The 21222-nt window shown below is 46.5% G+C and overlaps 1 protein-coding gene across 1 annotated transcript in view; it reads right to left on the bottom strand.

Moving 5' to 3' along the window:
- The window catches only part of ABL1 (ABL proto-oncogene 1, non-receptor tyrosine kinase), a 184960-nt gene that overhangs the window by 95568 nt on the left and 68170 nt on the right, over positions 1-21222 (bottom strand). The window lies entirely within an intron of this gene.

Genomic DNA, 21222 nt, shown 5'->3' with positions numbered 1-21222 from the left:
AGCCCTTGTGGCTGCAAGGGAAATCCTAATGTTATAATCGTACCTGTGGGGGCATGCCTGTCCCACCCCCCCCATCAGGTTGCTGCCAGATGCTGTCGGACTGAAACTATGTCAGAATTCCAGATGAGCCACTCCATGGCTGCTGAATTGGGATGGGCACAAACAGAAAAACGAACCCCAGTTCAAGCACGAACCCGAACATTTCATGGTTTGTGAACCAGGGATCTGGCTCCCACAGTCTGTCCATGAACCTCCATGTTTTTGTGGAGGTTTATGAGATTTGTGGGATTGTTTGTGCAGTCCCCTTACCGGTCTCGCCCCAACCTATCCATGGTAATCTATGCAACAGTCACTTCTAGACTTGATTACTGTATTTCGCTCTATGCAGGGCTCCTCTTGAGGCTGGAAGTTACAGCTTGTCCAGAAATGTGCGACCTGGGTCTTTACAGGGACATCAGTAACAGCACACATACAACTTGTGCTGCACCAGCTGCTCTGGCTTCAGACTGAGTACTGGGCCAGGTTCAAGGTTTTGGTCTTGATCTTTAAGGCTCTGAATGGTCAGGGACCAGTGTACTTGAGGGACCACCTCACCTGTTATATCCCCCAAAGGGCACCACGCTCAAGTGATCAACATCTGTTGGAAGTCCTCAGCCCAAAGAGCATCCAGCTGTCTCCCAACTAGAGCCAGGTCCTTTTTGGCCCAGGCTCCAGCTTGGTGGAATTCTCTGCCTAGTAACATCTGGGCCCTGTGGTATCTGTCACAATTCCACAGTTCCTGCAAGGCAGAGATGTTCCACCAAGCATATGGTTGTAGACAGCAACTTTTTAGAAATAGCTACAGCTTTTTAACGTCAATGGTCTAGTGGGTTAATCAGTCATGAATAGATGCTGGTGCACTAACTGCTTCTACCCCTCCCGCCCCCCCCCCATTAAAGTATTGTTAAAGCAAAGTAAACTAGGGGCTAAACCATGTGACTTTGGGGTATTTTTAGAATTGTACTTCAGATTATTTATGATTTTATATGTATTTTATAGAACTTCACCTTACACCACCCTGAGCCAGCTTCCAGGGAGGGCAGTATAAAAGCCAATTTAATAAATAAAACTTGGGCTCCAGAAGGGTTCTGTCATATGTACTGCTGTTCTCTGTGGCAAGAATTGTGTACTACTAGTACCGACTGACCATCACCCCACAATATGTCCATCACATCACCTTCTGGCTCCGCAGTTTGCATTCTTACCTTTCCTCTGCCTAAGCTGCTTGGGCCACCCTTGGATGCAGTTAGACGCTGATAACCCTCTCTGAACACCTCTGGAGATCCCAGTTGACTCCTGCACCTCTCTTTCTGTGCAAGGTCTGTGTGCAGGACTCTAAATAACACGCTGCAACTAAGCATGCCTGGTATAGCTGTGGACTGAGGGATCTGTCTCTGACAGTGATCAGCCAAAATGTTCCATGGAAACATGGCCCAGTAACAGCCAAACTTGAGGCACTGTCCCAAGGACTCTGAATATTTTGGCCCACAGGTCTGGCTATTATGAACATTTTTATTAGAGATATTCACTATGACATGCATAAAAGAATAGTTGAAAGCCATCTTTGATTGCAGCCTTCATAACATCTATAAAGGCAGCAGGTTAATTCCAGAAGGCCAAGAATCACCCATACCTGAGATGGTTTCATACACACATACTCTCTTGCTGCAGAGAAAATGGTATTTCAAAATCAGTTTGCAGTAAAGCGTGGTCCATCTGCTGTTCAAAGGCAGGTAGAGGAGGAAATCAGAAATCCCACTAGGTGGCTGAAGCTTCTAAAATCATTCTTGGGTTTGTAAACCAACCCCAACCTACCACAGCCAGCTTAGTGTACTGGTTAAGGGCACAGATTCTTATTTGGGAGAACCAGGTTTGATTCCCCACTCCTCCACTTGCAGCTGCTGGAATGGCCTTGGGACAGCCATAACTCTCTTGGGAATTGTCCTTGAAAGGACAGCTGCTATAAGAGCTTGGTTCGGGAGGTGTAAAACTCACTGGGAGTCTTCAACAGGCTATCCTCCACCTGTCCTCCAAGTACGGTAAAGACTGGATTTGGAATATCTGCATTCTAGCCCCCTCAAAGCAGATGCCCCCAGAAAAGCTCAGATTCAGCTCTTACAAGAACTCTTCATGCTGCAGAATGACAACTCTCTGATTGGCTCCTGGAGCTGCCAATCAAGCTATGGGCAACTGCTATGTGTGTTTATAGGGCTCCCAAAAGTCCCCCCACCCCCCATGCCTTGCCTAGGAATTGATTGTATCGGCACCAGGCTGTCCAGGAAAATGAACTGCAAAAACAAAACGAAGCACGAAGGTCTGGACCAGTTCAGAACAAATCACAAATTGATCCAATTCGTGCACAAATCATGATTCTTGGTTCGGTTCATGCCCATCCCTAGTTTTAATTGTTTTAAGTATGTGTTTGTGTGTGGTTTTAATGGGTTTTACTTCAACCTTTTATCATGTATGTTTAAAATCTGTTAATCACCTTAATGGCTTTGATCAGGGCAGAGAGGCAGAGTACACATTTTGTAAACCAGGTGATTCTGCAGGGAGCATTTCAACCTGGCTCTTTCCCTCCTAGATTGCATGACCGGATCTGCAGCACAGCATTCATGAACATAAGCTGATCCCTAGCCAGCAGGGTAGCTCAGATGAGCCCTAGTATCTTCTCTGGTTGCGGCTTCTTTATTTTATGTATTTATTTTACAGCCCGCCTTCCTTACTGACACTACAGGCATATTACTCAGCGAAAGTTGAGGCAATCAACAGGATGAGGCATCTACTAAAAATGTAATAGGACTAGGATTATAGAAATCATAAAGTATTAAGACACATGTCACACAATATTGCCTAAGTAGAAAAGAATGCAATGAGAGCAGAATAATACCTACAGTTGTCTGAATACATATTATACACATTGCTGTAAGCTAAGCACCCATGGAAAGTCCATCTGCAAAGTTAGCTTCTGACAACGTTTCCACAAATGTCTTGAACTCTTAACTCTGCAACTAAATATGTGGCCCCTGTTGGACTCCATCAATCCCATTCCAGCCAGGAAGCGAGCATAGAGATATCTGCACTGGTTGTGTGCAGCCACAGAAACACACACATGATGCTGCCTGATACAGAGTCAGACCCTATCAAGCCCAATGGCACCTACTCTGAGAGACGCTGGCTCTCCAAGGTTTAAGCTCTAGATGTGGAGATGTAAAGAACTGAACTTGGGAGGATCTTCCTTATATAAAACAGTTGTTCTACCACTCAGCTCCTCTCTAGAGGATCTGGGGGACTGAAACATTAACCCATCAATGGCATGCTTCCTTGTGAATGGGACACCACTGCCCTCTTCCTAAAACCATGGTCAGGGCAGCCCAGGCCTGTAGCCATGGGGGGGGGGGCTGTGGAGCGCCTCCACTCAGGGCCCCAACCTTCCCTCCCCCTGCCACCCCTGCCACCATGTAAGTTCCAGGCTGGGCATAAGAACATAAGAACATAAGAGAAGCCATGTTAGATCAGGCCAATGGCCCATCCAGTCCAACATTCTGTGTCACACAGCGGCCAAATATATATATATATATATATATATATATATATATATATATATATATATATATATATATATATATATATATATATATATGTACATGTATATATATGTACATGTATATGTATATGTACATGTATATGTATATGTACATGTATACATGTATATATATGTATATATATATGTATATATATATACATATATATATGTATATATATATATATACACACACACACACACACATACACACACACACTGTGGCTAATAGCCACTGATGGACCTCTGCTCCATATTTTTATCTAACCCCTTCTTGAAGGTGGCTATGCTTGTGGACGCCACCACCTCCTGTGGCAGTGAATTCCACATGTTAATCACCCTTTGGGTGAAAAAGTACTTCCTTTTATCCGTTTTAACCTGTCTGCTCAGCAATTTCATCGAATGCCCACGAGTTCTTGTATTGTGAGAAAGGGAGAAAAGTACTTCTTTCTCTACTTTCTCCATCCCATGCATTATCTTGTAAACTTCTATCATGTCACCCCTCAGTCGACGTTTCTCCAAGCTAAAGAGCCCTAAGCGTTTCAACCTTTCTTCATAGGGAAGGTGTTCCAGCCCTTTAATCATTTTAGTTGCCCTTTTCTGAACTTTCTCCAATGCTATAATATCCTTTTTGAGGTGCGGCGACCAGAACTGCACACAGTACTCCAAATGAGACCGCACCATTGATTTATACAGAGGCATTATGATACTGGCTGATTTGTTTTCAATTCCCTTCCTAATAATTCCCAGCATGGCGTTGGCCTTTTTTATTGCAAACGCACACTGTCTTGACATTTTCAGTGAATTATCTACCATGACCCCAAGATCTCTCTCTTGGTCTGTCTCTGCCAGTTCACACCCCATCAACTTGTATTTGTAGCTGGGATTCTTGGCCCCAATGTGCATTACTTTGCACTTGGCCACATTGAACCGCATCTGCCACGTTGATGCCCACTCACCCAGCCTCAACAGATCCCTTTGGAGTTCCTCACAATCCTCTCTGGTTCTCACCACCCTGAACAATTTAGTGTCATCCGCAAATTTGGCCACTTCACTGCTCACTCCCAACTCTAAATCATTTATGAGCAAGTTAAAGAGGATGGGACCCAGTACCGAGCCCTGCGGCACCCCACTGCTTACCGTCCTCCACTGCGAAGACTGCCCATTTATACTCACTCTCTGCTTCCTATTACTCAGCCAGTTTTTGATCCACAAGAGGACCTGTCCTTTTACTCCATGACTCTCAAGCTTTCTAAGGAGCCTTTGATGAGGAACTTTATCAAAAGCTTTCTGGAAGTCAAGGTAAACAACATCTATCGGGTCTCCTTTGTCCACATGTTTGTTCACCCCCTCAAAGAAATGTAACAGGTTAGTGAGGCAAGATCTTCCCTTGCAGAACCCATGCTGAGTCTTCCTCAATAACCCGTGTTCATCAATGTGCCTACTCATTCTGTCCTTGATAATGGTTTCTACCAACTTTCCCGGTATTGAAGTCAGACTGACTGGCCTGTAATTTCCCGGATCTCCTCTGGAACCCTTTTTAAAGATGGGGGTGACATTTGCTACCTTCCAGTCCTCAGGAACGGAGGCAGATTTCAATGAAAGATTATAGATTTTTGTTAGAAGATCCACAAGTTCAACTTTGAGTTCTTTCAGAACTCTCGGATGTATGCCATCCGGACCCGGTGACTTATTAGTTTTTAATTTGTCTATCAGTTGTAGGACCTCCTCTTTTGTCACCTCAATCTGACTCAGGTCTTTCAACACCCCTTCCAATATTAGTGGTTCTGGGGCGGGCAAACACTTCTCATCTTCCATGGTGAAGACGGAGGCAAAAAATGCATTCAGCTTCTCAGCCATTTCCCCATCCTCCTTCAGTAATCCTTTTACCCCATGGTCATCCAAGGGCCCCACTGCTTCCCTGGCTGGTTTCCTACTTCTAATATATTTGAAGAAATTTTTATTGTTGGTCTTTATGTTTTTTGCAATATGCTCCTCATAGTCCCTTTTTGCCTGCCTGATCACAGTCTTGCATTTGATTTGCCACTGCCTGTGTTCCCTTTTATTAATCTCACTTGGACTGGTTTTCCACCGCTTAAAGGAGTCCTTCTTACCTTTTACAGCTTCCATTACTTTGTTTGTTAACCATGCTGGCCTCTTCTTATACCTGTTTGTGCCTTTCCTAACTTGTGGTATGTATTTTATCTGAGCTTCTAGGATTATAGTTTTAAATAGTCTCCAAGCTTCCCCAAGGGTTTTGACCGTATTTACCTTTCCTTTCAGTTTCCTCCTCACATGCCTCCTCATCTCAGAGAATTTACCCCTTTTAAAGTTAAATGTGGTTGTGGCGGTCTTTTTGGTCAACTCCCTATTTATACAAATGGTGAAATCAATAACATTATGGTCACTGTTCCCAAGCGGCGCAATCACTTTTACGTCTCTCACCAAGTCTTGGGCATTACTTAGGACCAGATCCAGGATCGCCCCACCCCTGGTAGGTTCTGAGACCATCTGCTCCATAGCACAGTCATTGAGAGCATCAAGAAACTCAATCTCTTTCTCTCGACCAGAACACATATTGACCCAATCAATCTGCGGGTAGTTAAAATCACCTATCACGACACAGTTTTTACGTTTAGCCGCTATCTTTAATCCCTCCATCATATTATAATCGTCCTCTCTCTTTTGATTTGGTGGGCGATAACAAACTCCCATAGTTAAATTTCCTTTTGGGCCCTCTATTTCAACCCAAAGCATTTCTAAAAGGGAATCTAATTCTCTGGCCTCAGTCTTACTGGACCGTATATCCTCTCTGACATACAGAGCCACCCCACCTCCAACCCTTCCCTCCCTATCCTTCCGATATAACTTATATCCAGGAATCACCGTGTCCCACTGATTCTCCTCATTCCACCAAGTTTCTGAAATTCCCACAATGTCTATGTTTTCTCCCAACACTAAACATTCCAATTCACCAATTTTACTTCGGACACTTCTAGCATTTGCATACAAACATTTATAATTTCCCAAGCAAGCTAGGCCCGCCACCTCTCTCCTGCCGCCTCGAGACTCTAGCAGACAGTCCATACTGTTTGTCACCATCACAGTGGACAACTCTGATCCGTTACTCGGTAGAAAAATAGAAGCCAACCCTTCATCTCTTTGAGACGAGTCCTCCCGAACCAGAGACATTCCATCTCCTGTCGGCTTTCCCCCAAGATTTAGTTTAAAAACTGCTCTGCCACCTTTTTGATTTTAAGCGCCAGCAGCCTGGTTCCATCCGGAGACAAGTGGAGACCGTCTCTTTTGTACAGCTCCGGCTTGTTCCAGAAAGCATCCCAGTGCCTAACAAACTTAAACCCTTCCTCCTTACACCATCGTCTCATCCACACATTGAGACTTCTAATTTGCGCCTGTCTCTCCTGCCCTACACGTGGAACAGGTAGCACTTCCGAGAAGGCCACCTTGGAGGTCCTGGCCTTAAGTCTCCCACCTAGCAGCCTAAATTTCTCCTCCAGGACCTCACGACTGCATTTCCCCACATTGTTGGTGCCAACATGCACCATGACCACAGGCTCCTCCCCAGCACTGTCTATCAGCCTATCTACTACACGCGTAATGTCCGCTACCTTCGCACCAGGCAGGCAAGTCACCATACGGTCAATACGCGGTTTCGCCACCCAGCTGTCTACTTGCCTAAGGATCGAATCACCAACTACCAAGACCCCCCCTCTCCCCCTGCCCAGGGATGGTTCCTTGGCGCGAAAGGATACCCGCTCACCAACCGAAGAAGAGGTCCCTTCTGAGGGCGCATTCCCCTTATCCTCAGCAAGGTGCCTGTTCCCTCTAGACCCTCACGCTCTCTGGCAGCAACGGGGCTGCCAACGGGGCTGCCAACGGGGCATGTAGGCATCCTCCTTCACTTCTGCCTCTACCTCCCCTCCTCTGGCATGATTTATATGGAATGGGAAGGGCACCCAGGAGCAGCTGCAGGCCTCCCCCACGCTGCAGGCCTCCCCCACGATTTAATGGCCAGCTGATTGGTGGGGCCCTTTTAATGGTGCGGGAGATGCAGTGGCTGCTCCTGGGTGACACCCCCCCCGTGCAATGCAAATCCTGGCAGTGGTGGTAGCAAGAGGGCAGCAGGGAGAGAGGGGAGGAAAGGCCCAGTCCCGCTGAGCACCCTGAGTGGCCATGGCAGTGGTGAAGGTGGGGAGCCTCTAAGTGCCAGGAGAGGGAAGGTCTGGCCCTGAGTCGCTGCAGAAGCGGCAGGGAGCTGCTAAGTGCCCTCGACCCATTTACATGCCCCCTGACCAATGAAATCCTGGCTATGGCGCTGGGGCAGCCATGTTTCTTTCGAGACCAGCCAGTCTGAGGGTGGCCACCACACACTCACATCCACTCCCTGCCATTATACATCTGGCAACTTCAAATGATAGGCGCTAGAGAGTCCTCCCTTGAGAAGCCTCGCTGTTGCTGTTGATGCAGCTGCCGATGCAGGGCAGCAGCAATGGAGGCTCCAGATGGTGGATTTTGCTGCATTTTCCCTGCCGCTGTCCCCACTGGCATCTTTTCCAGAGACTAAACCAACAACATAACAACTGGCAATTTACATGCCAATACACTGCTAGTTGTTACAACTTCAAATAAAACCTCTCTGGTGAGCCCTGCCATAGATAGCTCAAGCAAGCCCAATCTCATCAGATCTCAGAAGCCAGGGATCATCGATTCTGGCAGTACTTGGATGGGAGACCTCCTTGGAATACCAGCAGTCCGGAAGCAGGGGTAGGCTCTGTTCAGCCACCTCTCTGAATATCCTCCATGCCTCCAACAGGGGTCAGTCACCAGAGGTTACCATGACTTCCAGGTGTGCACGCATGCAGGTGTCCACACACAAAAAAATACTCCCCCCAAAAACCAAAACCCCTCCCTGGCAGCATGGTGGGGGCAGCTGCTAGGAAGAGGGGGCAAGGAAAATGACTGCCAAGTGGGTGAGACCAGGAAAATTCAGCCCACCCAGAAGCCAGACAGATTTTGCTATGATCCTTCCCAAACCATTTCAATGAAATAGGTTTGGGGGAAATTGCAGTAAAAGTCCACTGATTTTTTTTTTTCTTGAGAAATTGCAATGTGAAGACACAGTACAAAAACAAAGTCAAAATATGAGAGAGAGGGAGGGAGGGAGAGAGAGAGAGAGAGAGAGAGAGGGAGAGAGAGGGTGAGAGGGAGAGAATGCCTTTATTGATTGCAACTACGGATTTCAGACAGGAGTTGAATGACGCCTCTATGAATTACGTTCTAACTAACAAAGCAAGTGTCAATTATAACCAAACTAAGTACAAAACTATTTTCAGAGATACAGCATTTCCAGGATGTATGAACGTGTTATAGTTATGTCATAAAAACCAGGTATCAACAAACTTAGATCTGTAATTACTATGTTCTTGTTGTCTGATATTATCTGATCACAGGAAAGTTGATAGAAACTCAAGTGATACTCAAAGGCACTGCTGTGGGAAAAGTTGAGGGGGGAAAATCATCCCCCCAAAACATCAAATGCAGGCAATCGCCAGTGTGGAAACAACCTTGCTCTCCCAGTCTCTTAGTGTTTAGCTTTTCCATAAGTCTGACAGTTACTTGTTTTAAGGAGTGGTTGGCTTGTAGATGACTGGGGAAGGCAAGGGCAAACCACCCCGTAAAAAGTCTGCTGTGAAAACACTGTGAAAGCAATATCACCCCAGAGTGGGAAATGACTGGTGCTTGCACAGGGGAACTTTCCTCCTTTCCTGCCTTGTTTTTAAGGTTTTACTTCTGAATTTTATTACTGCTGACTTTTCTTATTTTGTCCCTCTATAGTCATGTTTTCTTCTGGTCCTACTTCGTAGTCTGCCTGAGGGTATGGGGTTAATTGCTACTGTTATGTTATTTTAATTAGACAGCCAGTGTGGTGTAGTGGTTAAGAGGGTCAGACCTTGGAGGCCTGGGTTCGAATCCACTTGTATCATAGAAGCTTATTGGGTGACCCTGGGCCAGTCTCAGCCTAACCTGCCTCACAGGGTTGTTGAGGATAGATATCAGCCGCTCTGAGTCCCCATTGGTGAGAAAAGTGGAGTACAAATGAAATAAACAGCAATAATGATAAATAAGACTGTTCAGTGCTGGTCCTGAAGAGTATGTGTATGCTCCCTTAAGAACTGTACAGTTGCGGGGCAGTGTAAAAATGAATTAAATTAACTAAATTCACCCCATGTTGATCTACCCAGAGCATCCTACTTGCCTAGGTCTTGGCTAACGGGGTATCAGAGAAGGCTCTACTTGCCTCACAATCCCAGCACCTCCTCGATTTTCACATCTGCCCTCCAGCTGTCCTGCTCCACTACTTGAGCAGGACAGGAACCTCGGCATTAAACCCTAAAACGAAAAGCAGGAAGCCCCTGCAGGTCCTCAGGGAGCCACGAGGCAGATGTAACCTGCTCTGGATATTTTCTGCCAAAAAGATGCCACGTGATCGGCAGAACACTAATACAACAACAGCAGAGCTGCCCTGATACCTACTAATTCTTCTCCAATGCAGGGTCCCCGGGTAGTGTACGTCTTTCGAGAGCCCCTTTCTCCACCCATAAGCAGAAGAGAAGTCAAAAGCCTATTTCGAAACTGCTTCCAGGAACAGGGGTTTGTTTAAAGAGAGTGCATTAAGTGAAACCAGATGTACCAAAGGGGCTGGTGCCATCTGGTGCTGGATGTTCAAGACCAGCTCTTCAGCAATAACTGGGCAATTGTAGGGCGGCACCAGTCAACATCAAAGAGAGGGCACAGGGCTTCTGCCAACCGAGATCCATGTTCATGCCCACATGCTGCAAATTCCTTAAAGGCCAACAAGACGTTAATTGACTCCAGGTTTCAGAGAATAAAACTTGGATTGAAATTGATTAAAAGGCATTTACTGCATCACCATCTTAATGCCGCTTTAAAAAAAAATTAAAAGAAGGCGGCAACTAGGCAACATTTTGCCAGAAGGGAAAAGAAGCGGCTTGGGCAACCGGGTCGACTCCTGGTGCCAGAGGATCAGATGATGCGAATCACATGCACCTCTGCTTTCACAAGAGCTGCTAATTAAAATGAGAGAGAGTCACAAATATGCAGAAAGAAGGGCTCTGAAACTTCAACATAAAAACTCAACAAACAACACGCACAGGCCAGAAGTGGCACCACACAGGAGCGCTGGAAACAAACACGACACGCATCTTGGCTGAAGACTGCAAATGTTCAGAGATTAGGAATGCTGAATATTTCAGCATAAATGGTTTGGGAGAGGAAGAGGGATAACTTTCCACTTGCAAATATTACTGAGAAATAGTCAAGGCTGCAGATTTGTGGGGCTGCCTCAGCCTGAAAGTTCCAAGCTACTAGGGCACAATGCAAACAGCCACCAGTCAGAACAGAGTTCAAGTCCAGGGCACCTTTAAGACCAACAAAGTTTTATTCCAGATATAAGCTTTTCTGTGCATGCACACTTCTTCAGATACAATGAAATGGAAATTACCATACATACAGGTAGAAGGTGATGTTTAACAGATTCAAGGACCAAACAGTAATAACAAGCTTAGTTTATATGGTTACCATTTGTTTGGGTTTCATTTCACTGGGTGGGGAGAAAGAGTGAAGGAAATAAATGTGTTAAAATTGGAGACTGATAAGCAGATGTATCCTTAAGTGTGTAATGCTGAGAGTAATTAACTGAGACTCTGCCATTACTCTCCGTCTATCTCCTCTCATACATTTTTACAGCATCTTCTTCTTTGAAGTGGGGCAATTGGATGTGTAGTTATCTCCCCTGTCCCCAGGCCAGATAAATACATTCCAATCTATTCCAAGTTACATTACAATCTAGTTGTTTATTTAGACTTGTATTCCACCCTCTCTGTGAACAGGCTCAGAGCAAGTCACATCATAATATTTTAAGCCATCAGCTTATTACAAATAGATAAGACAATAACACAGTATATAAAACAGTACTTAAAACACTCATGTAAAATGTTAAAACAGATAACAGTGTATAGCTTATACAGTTTCAACTGGAGTGGCTGGATCCTGAGATCTTAAGAACATAAGAGAAGCCATGTTGGATCAGGCCAACGGCCCATCAAGTCTTCTTCATCTGGGCTGAACAGGAAGATTTCAGCAAGTGAGGCTGGCTTCACTAGATGCCCTCCACTTCAACCAAAGGCCTGGCAGAACCGCTCCTATTTATAAGTTCTGCAGATCATTAATAGGTCCTGCAGGGCCCTGAGCTCAAGCAGGAGCTTGTTCCACCAGGGTGAGCCAGGTTTCAAAAAGCCCTGGTTGAGGCTAGATGGATGTCCCTCAGATATGGATAATTTAAGCTCAAGGCTCTCCAAGGCATGTGTGGGGAGAGGTGGTCCCTCAGGTATGTCAGTCTCTGACAGCACAAAATTCAAACAGAATCTAAACTATTATTCCAATAATAAAAAAATAGGCATATGGCCCTTCTGAGGGATTGGTGAGAATACAGAAGGGCTCAATGAGGTTAGCATATGTAGTGAGATAAGAAACCAATATCCCTGTTAGGTCCCAGGGATTCCATGTTCTGAGTGTTGTAATAATTTGCAACTCAGCTATTTCCCTTCCTGGTCTGTTCCTGAAGTTCCTTTGCAATACTCTGAAGTCACCAACTGAATGTCCTGGAAAGCTGACGTGTTCTTCTAAAGGTTTCTCAGTTTTGTGATTCCTGATGTCAGATTTGTGTCATTTATCCTTTGGCGTAGGGTTGTCCTATGTAGAGAACTAAAGGGCATTGTTGGCATTTAATGGCATATACCGTGTTAGAAGTTGAGCAAGTGAATGAGCCTGAGATGGTGTAGCTGATGTTGTTAGATCCACTGATTTGTTATCTGGGTGCACATGGTGGCAAAGTTGGCTTCTGGGTTTAAAACAAGCTCTGGCACCAGTGTCCATGTTCAAATTAGATGTATTATTATGGATATAAGAGCCCCATGGTGCAGAGTGGTAAGCTGCAGTACTGCAGTCCAAGCTCTGCTCACGACCCGAGTTCGATCCCAGTGGAAGCTGGGTTCAAGTAGCCGGCTCAAGGTTGACTCAGCCTTCCATCCTTCCGAGGGCAGTAAAGAGTCCCCAGCTTGCTGGGAGCAAAATGTAAACAACTGGGGAAGGCAATGGCACACCACCCCATAAAAAATCTGCCATGAAAACGTTCGGAAAGCAACGTCACCCCAGAGTCGGAAACGACTGGTGCTTGCACAGGGGATTACCTTTACCTTTATTATTATAGGTGAGGAGTCGTTTGAGATTGGGAGGCTGTCTGTTTGCAAGAAAAAGGCTTCCAGAGCTCTTCTCTGGTCTGCGAGCAACTGACGGAGGCTGTGGTGCTGCCCCTTGGACACTGCCCCAGGGCTAATGGAGGGCGGGTTTCAGAGAGACATTTTAGAGGAAATACTGGAAGACGGTTGATGTTTTCAACATGTTTGTACTTTGAGGAAAATATAATATTGTTAATTGGGTTTGTCTTTTATAAAATTTTGTCTTTGTCAAAAGTTACACATGGCCCCGCCCAACAAAGTGACACTCATGTCAGATTTGGCCCCCGTGTAACAACACCTCTGTTCTAATCTAAATGGATCTGAAAGCTCTTGATGGGTGGTCAAGGGGGCACAAAATCATCCCCCCTGGCTTTTTGCTGTTCAGAAGCTTCCTGGCTGGTGTGAATGGCCGTTCTCCATCTAGCCTGAGCTTGGTGGTCTCGTACATGCTGAATCCTTCCCCAAGACTGATCCCCTCCGAGAGCTGCGTCCCTAACGCAGGCCTGGCTTGGTTTATCTTTGCATCGGCCATTCTGTGTCTAGCAAAGTGCACCTCCTCCTCCAAGGAGCACCATTTTCTTCCCCAAGATCACCACAGGCTAAAGCAATCCGTTGAGAGCTGGAAGCTGTTTTGTTCATTCCACCATCTGTAATTCTATTTTCTCTCTTTAACCTCTCTAACTCAGGGTGGAAAGTTCTCCACAAAATCTACTGTTGGCTTTCAGGGGTGGGGAGTTAGGGGACAGTTAAAGGCTGAGACACCAAACTGATTTTTTTATGTTGGCTTCAAAGTTAAAGGCTGTGACTTCCGCAGCTCTTGTTGAGCTCAAGTTCAAGATTCAGAACCACCAGGAGAAAATCTATTAAATTGACATGACTCACTAAGCATCTTACCGGAAATACAGAGTAAAATGTGATCCTCCTTAGCATCTGCAGAGAATAAGTCCTTCCCAAGTGGGGACTGATAAACCAGTTTCAGAGGACATCTTCCCTGTTCACACTGTGGACCAGCCTGACAGCATTCAGCTCACTATTCATGAGGGAGATAAAAGTTTTAAACGGTTGGCCAGCTCTGCCTACAGAATGGCAGCATCAGCTGGCAATTTTAGCTATGGGCCCTGTGCTGGAGGGACACTGCAGGGGGTGGCTACCATGCAGCTGCCTTGGCTACCACTGCTGCAACTGTGACTCAAGAGGAGGCAGCAAAGGCTAGGAGGGGGCCCATACAGCCAGGCCATGCAGGGCAGCTGCCCTCTCTCTCAACCAGCCAACACCAAGCAAGAGAGCAGGAGAGAGCGATGCAAGGGCACTGCAGTTGCCCCTACGCTCGCTTGGCTTGCCAGCCTGCTTCCCTCAGCCTTAACCTCTCGTCTCTGGCCAGCTCCTGCAGATCCAAGAGCCAAGAACAAGGGAAGGGAGCTGGGCCCGGCTCCCTGCTCTGTCAGCCAGCCCTACCCTCAAGCAGCTGGGCTAGAGAGCCGTCCAGTGGAGGAGTCCCTGACATCTCACTGTTGACCAGCTCCTGCAGGAGCAAGAGGCCCCACTCCTTTTTGGGTGACAGACTGGTCAGAAGAGCTGATGAGCCCCATCGTCTGACGCCACGAGCTTTGCAAGCACCCATTTCTGAACCACAAGACTGAAGAAGTTACTCAGCCAGCCTGGAGTCTCCTGCCTCCTCTTCCTCCACTCCCCCCACTTCTCTCTCAGGATAATGCCACCCTCAGCAAACCAATCCTAAGAGGCTTGAACTAGCCTGCGCTCCTCTCTCTTTGTCTTCCCTAAGACTGAAGCCCTCATTTGCTCTATCTTTCTCTCTCCTCCTCCCATTTTCTGCTTCTGGTAAAGATAATCAAATGGGGCTAAAAGTGGTTCAAAGAGATCAGATTGACTGCATTTAAAATGAAAATAAGTTTAATAAAGTAAATGAAAAGCATATACACTGTGTGGATAAACCCAACAGATTGAGGAACGGGAAATACAAATAGTTTTAATGCATCCTTCCCTGGAGGTTTTTAAACAGAAGCAAGATGGCCATCTGACAGCAATGAGGATCCTGCTAATTTAGGGGGAGGTGATTTTTCCTGCAATGTGCAGGGGGTTGGACTAGATGACCCTGGAGGTCCCTTCCAACTCTAGGATTCTATGATCCTCCTGTCCCCTAGGTCTACTAAGTTGCCTTCTCTCATGTTAATAAGAGACAGACACTTCAAATCAAAGCTGCATTCATTCCCTTGGGTTTCATATCTAGGAATCAACCGTGGTTTCCTTAGGACCAGCACTGCTTACCTGAGAGAAGGTAATTCCTTACTTCTCATGAAGGTGTGCAAAAATGGCCTCTTCAACAAGCCGTAAAGTTCTGCTCTCTGTCTTTACCCACCCCTGAGCACACTATTCTTCTCTTCCTGCATGCTAAAAGGTCCCCTCTTGCCTTGGTCTCCTGGACTGTCTGGCTTACATGTGAGGCAGACATCCCTCTGCTTCTGTTCTCCTCTGGCCAAGGTCATCTGCCTTTCTAAAGCACAGGCCACTTGCTTTTTTTCCTTTACTGGTTGATCAGAAAAGAGTTCCATACAGTCTCTACGTTTGTACAGAGTTCAGACCCAAGAATTTCCCCTTTGGGCTGCAAACCTTGGCATAATCAACCTTGCAAACCCCTGCAAACCAGGGGTAAAAGGCATTTCACTCTACTCTGTATTCTTGTTATTATGGGGTGGAAACAAAGGAGGTGTGGAGGGTCCGTTTTGACATTTTGCCCAGGGCCTAAAACCACTGCTGCTGAAAACATGTGGACTCAGAAAATATTAAAAATTAAAATTCGGCATACCCCTGAAATGTATTTACTAAATGTATGTAAAGAAAATCTACCCAGACATGGAAAAAAAATTACTGTTACATGTAATTACTATCGTGAGAATTCTTTATGCTAAGTATTGGAAAATCCCCAAAATACCAGATAGAAATGAATTTGTACAGAAATTGTTAGAGGCTGCAGAGATGGATACTCTTACTGTAAGACTAAGAGGAGGCAATTTGGAGGAGTGTAGAAAGACCTGGAATAAGTTATACCAATGGATAAATAATATGGATTGATAAGGAAACAAGTTGTATATTTGAAATTACCCTAGATGCTCCTTGGGTGGAGGGCGGTGTTGGGTGTTGGTTTGGTGGGGGGCAGGTTTTATATGACTTATGTTTAATGTGTTGTTAGCTATTACCTATGGAAATATGGAATGTCAATAAAACCTGTTGTTTTCAGGAAAAAAAAGAAAAAGAAAACAGCAGGAAGGAAAGCTTTGTAAAGGGGGCTTTTGAACACTCCTGAAGATTGACTAGTAGAGGGATTACCAGCAAGGGGGCACCGCACCTCCAACACCTAAAGGACATCTTTTTCCTGAATTAAAACTGGTGGCACCCTTCATGCCTACATGCAAAAAGGGATTACTTTCAGAATACGTAGGAATAAGCAGGACTTTTTTGTAGCAGGAATTCCTTTGAATACTAGGCCCCACGCCCCTGATGTAGCCAATCCTCCTGGAACTTATAGTAGGCCCTGTAAGAAGAGACCTGTAAGCTCTTGGAGGATTGGCTACATCAGAGGTGTGTGGCCTCATATACAAAGGAGTTCCTGCTACAAAAAAAGCCCTGGGAATACGTATTCCCCTTCTCGGTGTTTACCTGAGAAACTATTCTAAATAGGCAGGGAGGCCCAGATCAGAGACTCGTACAGATTCTTAATGGGTAGCCTCATCAGAAGAAAGGCAACACTATCAAAGCTCTGCATCAGTTCAGACTGAATCACACCTAATCCAACCATGGAGTGATCCTGCCTGTCCCCAGGAGAGGCTGAGGGGGGGAGGAGCAGCATGTATGGATGCAGCAGGAAGCCTCCGCCCACAGCTGGCAAACTAGTCTAGCCCTTCTCTGCATCAGGAGTGATTTGTATGTGTGTCTGACTGAATGAGCAAGATATGACATTGTCATGGATGAAAAGCAGGAGGCAAGAGACGCTTTGACAGTTATGCTAATGGAAGGGCACACTGACATCTCTGTGACGGGGAGAACGTGGGAAAGGAGCTCTTCTTTGGACAGGGAGCATCCCTTACAACTGACAGGGGAAACCCACTAGCCCTCTGATGTGTTAACCCCTCCGGACTGAGGGTCCATGTTCTGGCAGGCTTAAGCCCCAGGTCCTCCCACCCAGATTGGCTCAGGCCCAAGGAGTCCACACGAGAAGGCCTTTGAGAGTTCACTGGTGGAGCTGTTGGTCAGTCCTTTTGAGGGGCAGACTCACCTGTATGCACTGGCCATGAAGAGTGACAGATGGGAATGATGCTAAAGATAGCTGCAGGTGCACCTAGAAAGGGAGGCATCATGCAAGCAACAAAGACCAGATTCGTCATGGAGTGTAAGTACCCGGCTAGTAATTTCCCTTTTGTTTCTTTTGCTTAGTGACCCCAGTTCTGTTTTGCTGTGGGCTGAGTTTGTGCCTTATAGAAATAAAGCTGTTTAATCAGAGGGAGACTGTCCACTGCCTCACCCACCTGCCTCGGCTACCGGGTAAGGATTGTACCCAAGATGATGGCAGTGAGAAGGAAAAAAGGAGGCAAGACAGTGGCTGACAACATTCTTTACAGCATTACTAATGCCCAACAATTGTGGACTGGAACAGAGACTCAATGGGAGATGCAGCAGGCAACATACTGTGGAGGGGTTTTGGCTGTCTCAGGAGCCTCAGATCATTTATTTCTCAAAGTGTATAAAGAACTCTTTCCCTGAGCACTGTTTGAGGAGTTACTGGCACAGAATCTCTTAACAAAATATGCTTGTGAAATGGATACACATCCCACTTTAAACCAGAGAAGAATCATTTTGCCAAGACCTTCCTCATTAGCTGGATTTCCAAGGGGCAGCCCGTGGCCTTCTCATCGCGGGACACAGAGCCAATAACGCCCAATTAACAGCACAGGCCTTTTAGCGCGGTTCACTCGGGCAGTTGGGGCTGTAATCAAACGGGGTGGCTTAGAAAGGGGGCTTATTCATCATGCTGAAAACTCAGCACAAGATGATAGCGAAAGCAAAAACTGTGATTCATTTGTCTTCACCAAAACCGTTTGAAACACAGAGGCCAAGCAAATACTCTTTTTTATTTTCAGTTTATAGAGGCAGCACATTTTTAAGAGCTGAAAGGCATCTTGCGTATACACACACCACACACATCTAAGCATTGCCTGTCACAATCCTCAATGATACAGCTCCGGCATCACAAAATCTCATTTGCTTTATGGGCAGGGGGGTCACTGCCACATTACGTGCAGAGACACCTCTCTCCCCTTCCTGAAAAACCAATTTGGGAGGGGGGTGACTGGTGAGTGGAGAAGGGGCCAGGGAGGAAGGGCACTCGAATCTGTCCCCACTGGTCATTTCCTCATTCCAAACCATCCCCTGCCCAGATTTCCAAATACGTTTTCATTCTCTCAAACACACATTAAGAGCTTTCATAAGCGAAAAGCTTCTTGGGGTTATTCGGAGCAGAGAGACAGAATTTATTTATCCATTCATCCTACCAGCTTTAAAAGGGGACGAGATAGATTCACGGAGGATCCGTCTAGCAATGGCTTCTGGCCATGGTGACTGTGGGGGTGCCTCCACACTCAGAGGACTGAGCTAGGAGGAAACCTCCGAGGAAGGCTCTAGGCCCCCTTGTTGGCCCTTCAGAAGAACTGGCTGGCCCCTGAGGGAGGGAGACAGGAGGCTGGACTAGATGGACCACAGGTCTGATCTGGCAGGTCTCTTCTTTGTTCTCATCTAACAGTACTTATAGTCCATTTTTCCATTACAGAGGAAAAAGGCTGAACTGCCTCTCCTCCCTAGCTGCTTCCCAGCTCTCAATCAGACCCTCCTGATGCAGATCACCAAAGCTTTAAGGAAGGCGCATTGATTTGCAAAGGTGTGGTCAGGACAGTTGTCAAACAGTAAAGCCTCTGAACATTCAAAAAGTGTGCAAGAAACCTGTAAAAGTAGTGTATGTCAAGAGGAGGCTGAAGACTGAGCCTATTTTCATAATAATACAGTCAAGTATTTGAACCTGGGACTTCCTGGCTGAAAGCTTGGGCTCTTACCCTCCCATGCCATACTTAAATTGCCATTTTGCATGCCTTTCCCAGTGTTCTTTTAAAACTAATGCAGCTGGAGCAGGGGAGGCCAAAATCAAAGCTAGATAAAGGGGGGTGGGCTCCACCTGCTGCCAAGTCCCCTCCCACTTTCAGCCGAGGCCTATCAGGGCTGCACTGAGCACTGTGGGTGGGCTTTCACGGGTGAGCACACAAGAGTGGCCCTGCCCCCTTTCTTTCAACGCTGCCCTGGACCCAGGCAGAGCTACATAGGTCCACTTTATTATGAAGCACCTTAGATATAACATCACTTGGATTCAGCCACTGCAAGCTGCCCTCATCGGTCACAAGCAACATTTCATCGCTCTTCTAAAGCCAATAAATTGACTGCTTAGTGGAGACCATAAATCTGCCCATTACACAAATCTCAGTGCCTTTGAGGTTATAATGAAAACGTGACCTAGCTTTTATTAAAGGTTACCAGTCACTGTCAGAAAACCACTTCTCAACATGCACCAGAAACAAAAGAGCCACGAAGGAGAAACAAAAGTAAACTTCACTCACAGCCACCCTCACGGAAATGGGCCTTTGCTTGTCAAAACGGGGTCCACCGTTCTATCAACTCTCACGTTTGAATTATTTAATATGCTGATTAAATGTTGCAGCCTGTACAAAAAGATGCCAGAACTCTGATCCATTCCCCTGTGATGTGGTGCAATGTTTAAAAGGCTGGGCTAGACCAAAGAGACCCTCATCACTAGGTAACTAGCAACTGGTCACTATCTCTCAGTCCAATCTACCTCCCGGGGCTGCTACCAAGTTAAAGTGGAGGTGAGCTGACCTCGTTGGAGGACAGGGGAGATTTAAAAAAAACCCTTAAAACTATTAAATATTGGGGGGGGAGGGGAGGAAGACCTCCAAAACATTTTCAGGAAATGCACCGAATCAGCCAAGCGGAAGGCATCAGCGAAACCCCACAGGGCAATCTGGTGGCTGTTATGTTTCCGAACCAGTATGACCGACAAAGCTCAGCAATTTGCCTGCAAAATACATCTCAGCATCAGCTTCCTCTTGCGATGCAGGTGACACTTATCTCCCTGTCATAACCTTTCATCTCAGAGCAGCTCCACAAAATGCTGAAGAGAGAGCCCTGAATTGGACAGGAGTAGGAAAAAGTTACAGACACCAGAAGAGGCAGATAAACTAGCTGCGCAAACACCTCCCCACAACCTCAGAATCAAATTATTCATTCACACACCAACACACGCACACCAAATTCAAAAAGATTCCCTGAATACAGAAATATCTGTTGGGGTATCTGAAGTTTCAACTCCCTCCTAACAGTCTGACTCTGGTCTAAAGTGCAAGGAGTTCCCCTTTATTCTGGGGGATGCCAAGAGTGATTTTTAACATTCCCCTAAGCAAAAACTGCTGTCTCTTTAAGACAGTCTCCCCTTCGGATGCTGAGGCCCTCATGAACTCCCTGGGGCTGACTCACTGCCTTTTCGGGGATGACGCAAGTAAGCCTGCTCTCCTGCACAGCTTGAAAACATTTCCAGTCAACTGTTGGCCACTGAGCAGCAAATGAAGCTGGCCCCCAATGCCCCGTGGAGGAGGAAGGGACCAGGCAAGGCTACCTCTGACAAGCAGCCCATTGGCTCTCACGAGTCATATGAACCCGGATTCTGTGAATTAGGCAGATCATGAGAAGGGGGGCAGGAAGGGTTGCATCAGTGCTGAGTTCTCATGGTCCTTTCTTACATGCCCAGGGAATTGCTGGTTGCCACTTTGGGGTCAGTCAGCAATTTTTCTCTGGGCCAATTTGGAGGGTTTTGCCATCTCCTGGGCAGGGGTCACTGGGGATGTATGTGTACGGTGGTGGGGGAGGTATTTCTGAGTTTCCTGCACTGTGCAGGGGTTGGACCAAATGGCCCTGGAGGTCCCTTCCAACTCTATGATTCTATGAGTGCTTTCGGGCCTGGGTTTCTCCCTGGGCAGCCTTCATATTTGGGTCTTCCCAAGAGGCCTCCCAGACTCACTCATGGCAAATAGTTTGATCGCTCAGTGGTGGCTTCCCTGCAAGTCTCTGATGCTTGCTGCACCACCTTCCTGCCTGTGGCCCCCCTGAATGAACTGCTGGGGGGGGGGGGCA

This window comes from Heteronotia binoei, chromosome 12, assembly GCF_032191835.1.
Source record: "Heteronotia binoei isolate CCM8104 ecotype False Entrance Well chromosome 12, APGP_CSIRO_Hbin_v1, whole genome shotgun sequence".
Lineage (NCBI taxonomy): Eukaryota > Metazoa > Chordata > Lepidosauria > Squamata > Gekkonidae > Heteronotia > Heteronotia binoei.
The sequence above is the reverse complement of the archived record's forward strand: the minus strand, read 5'-3'. Positions and strand labels throughout refer to the sequence as shown.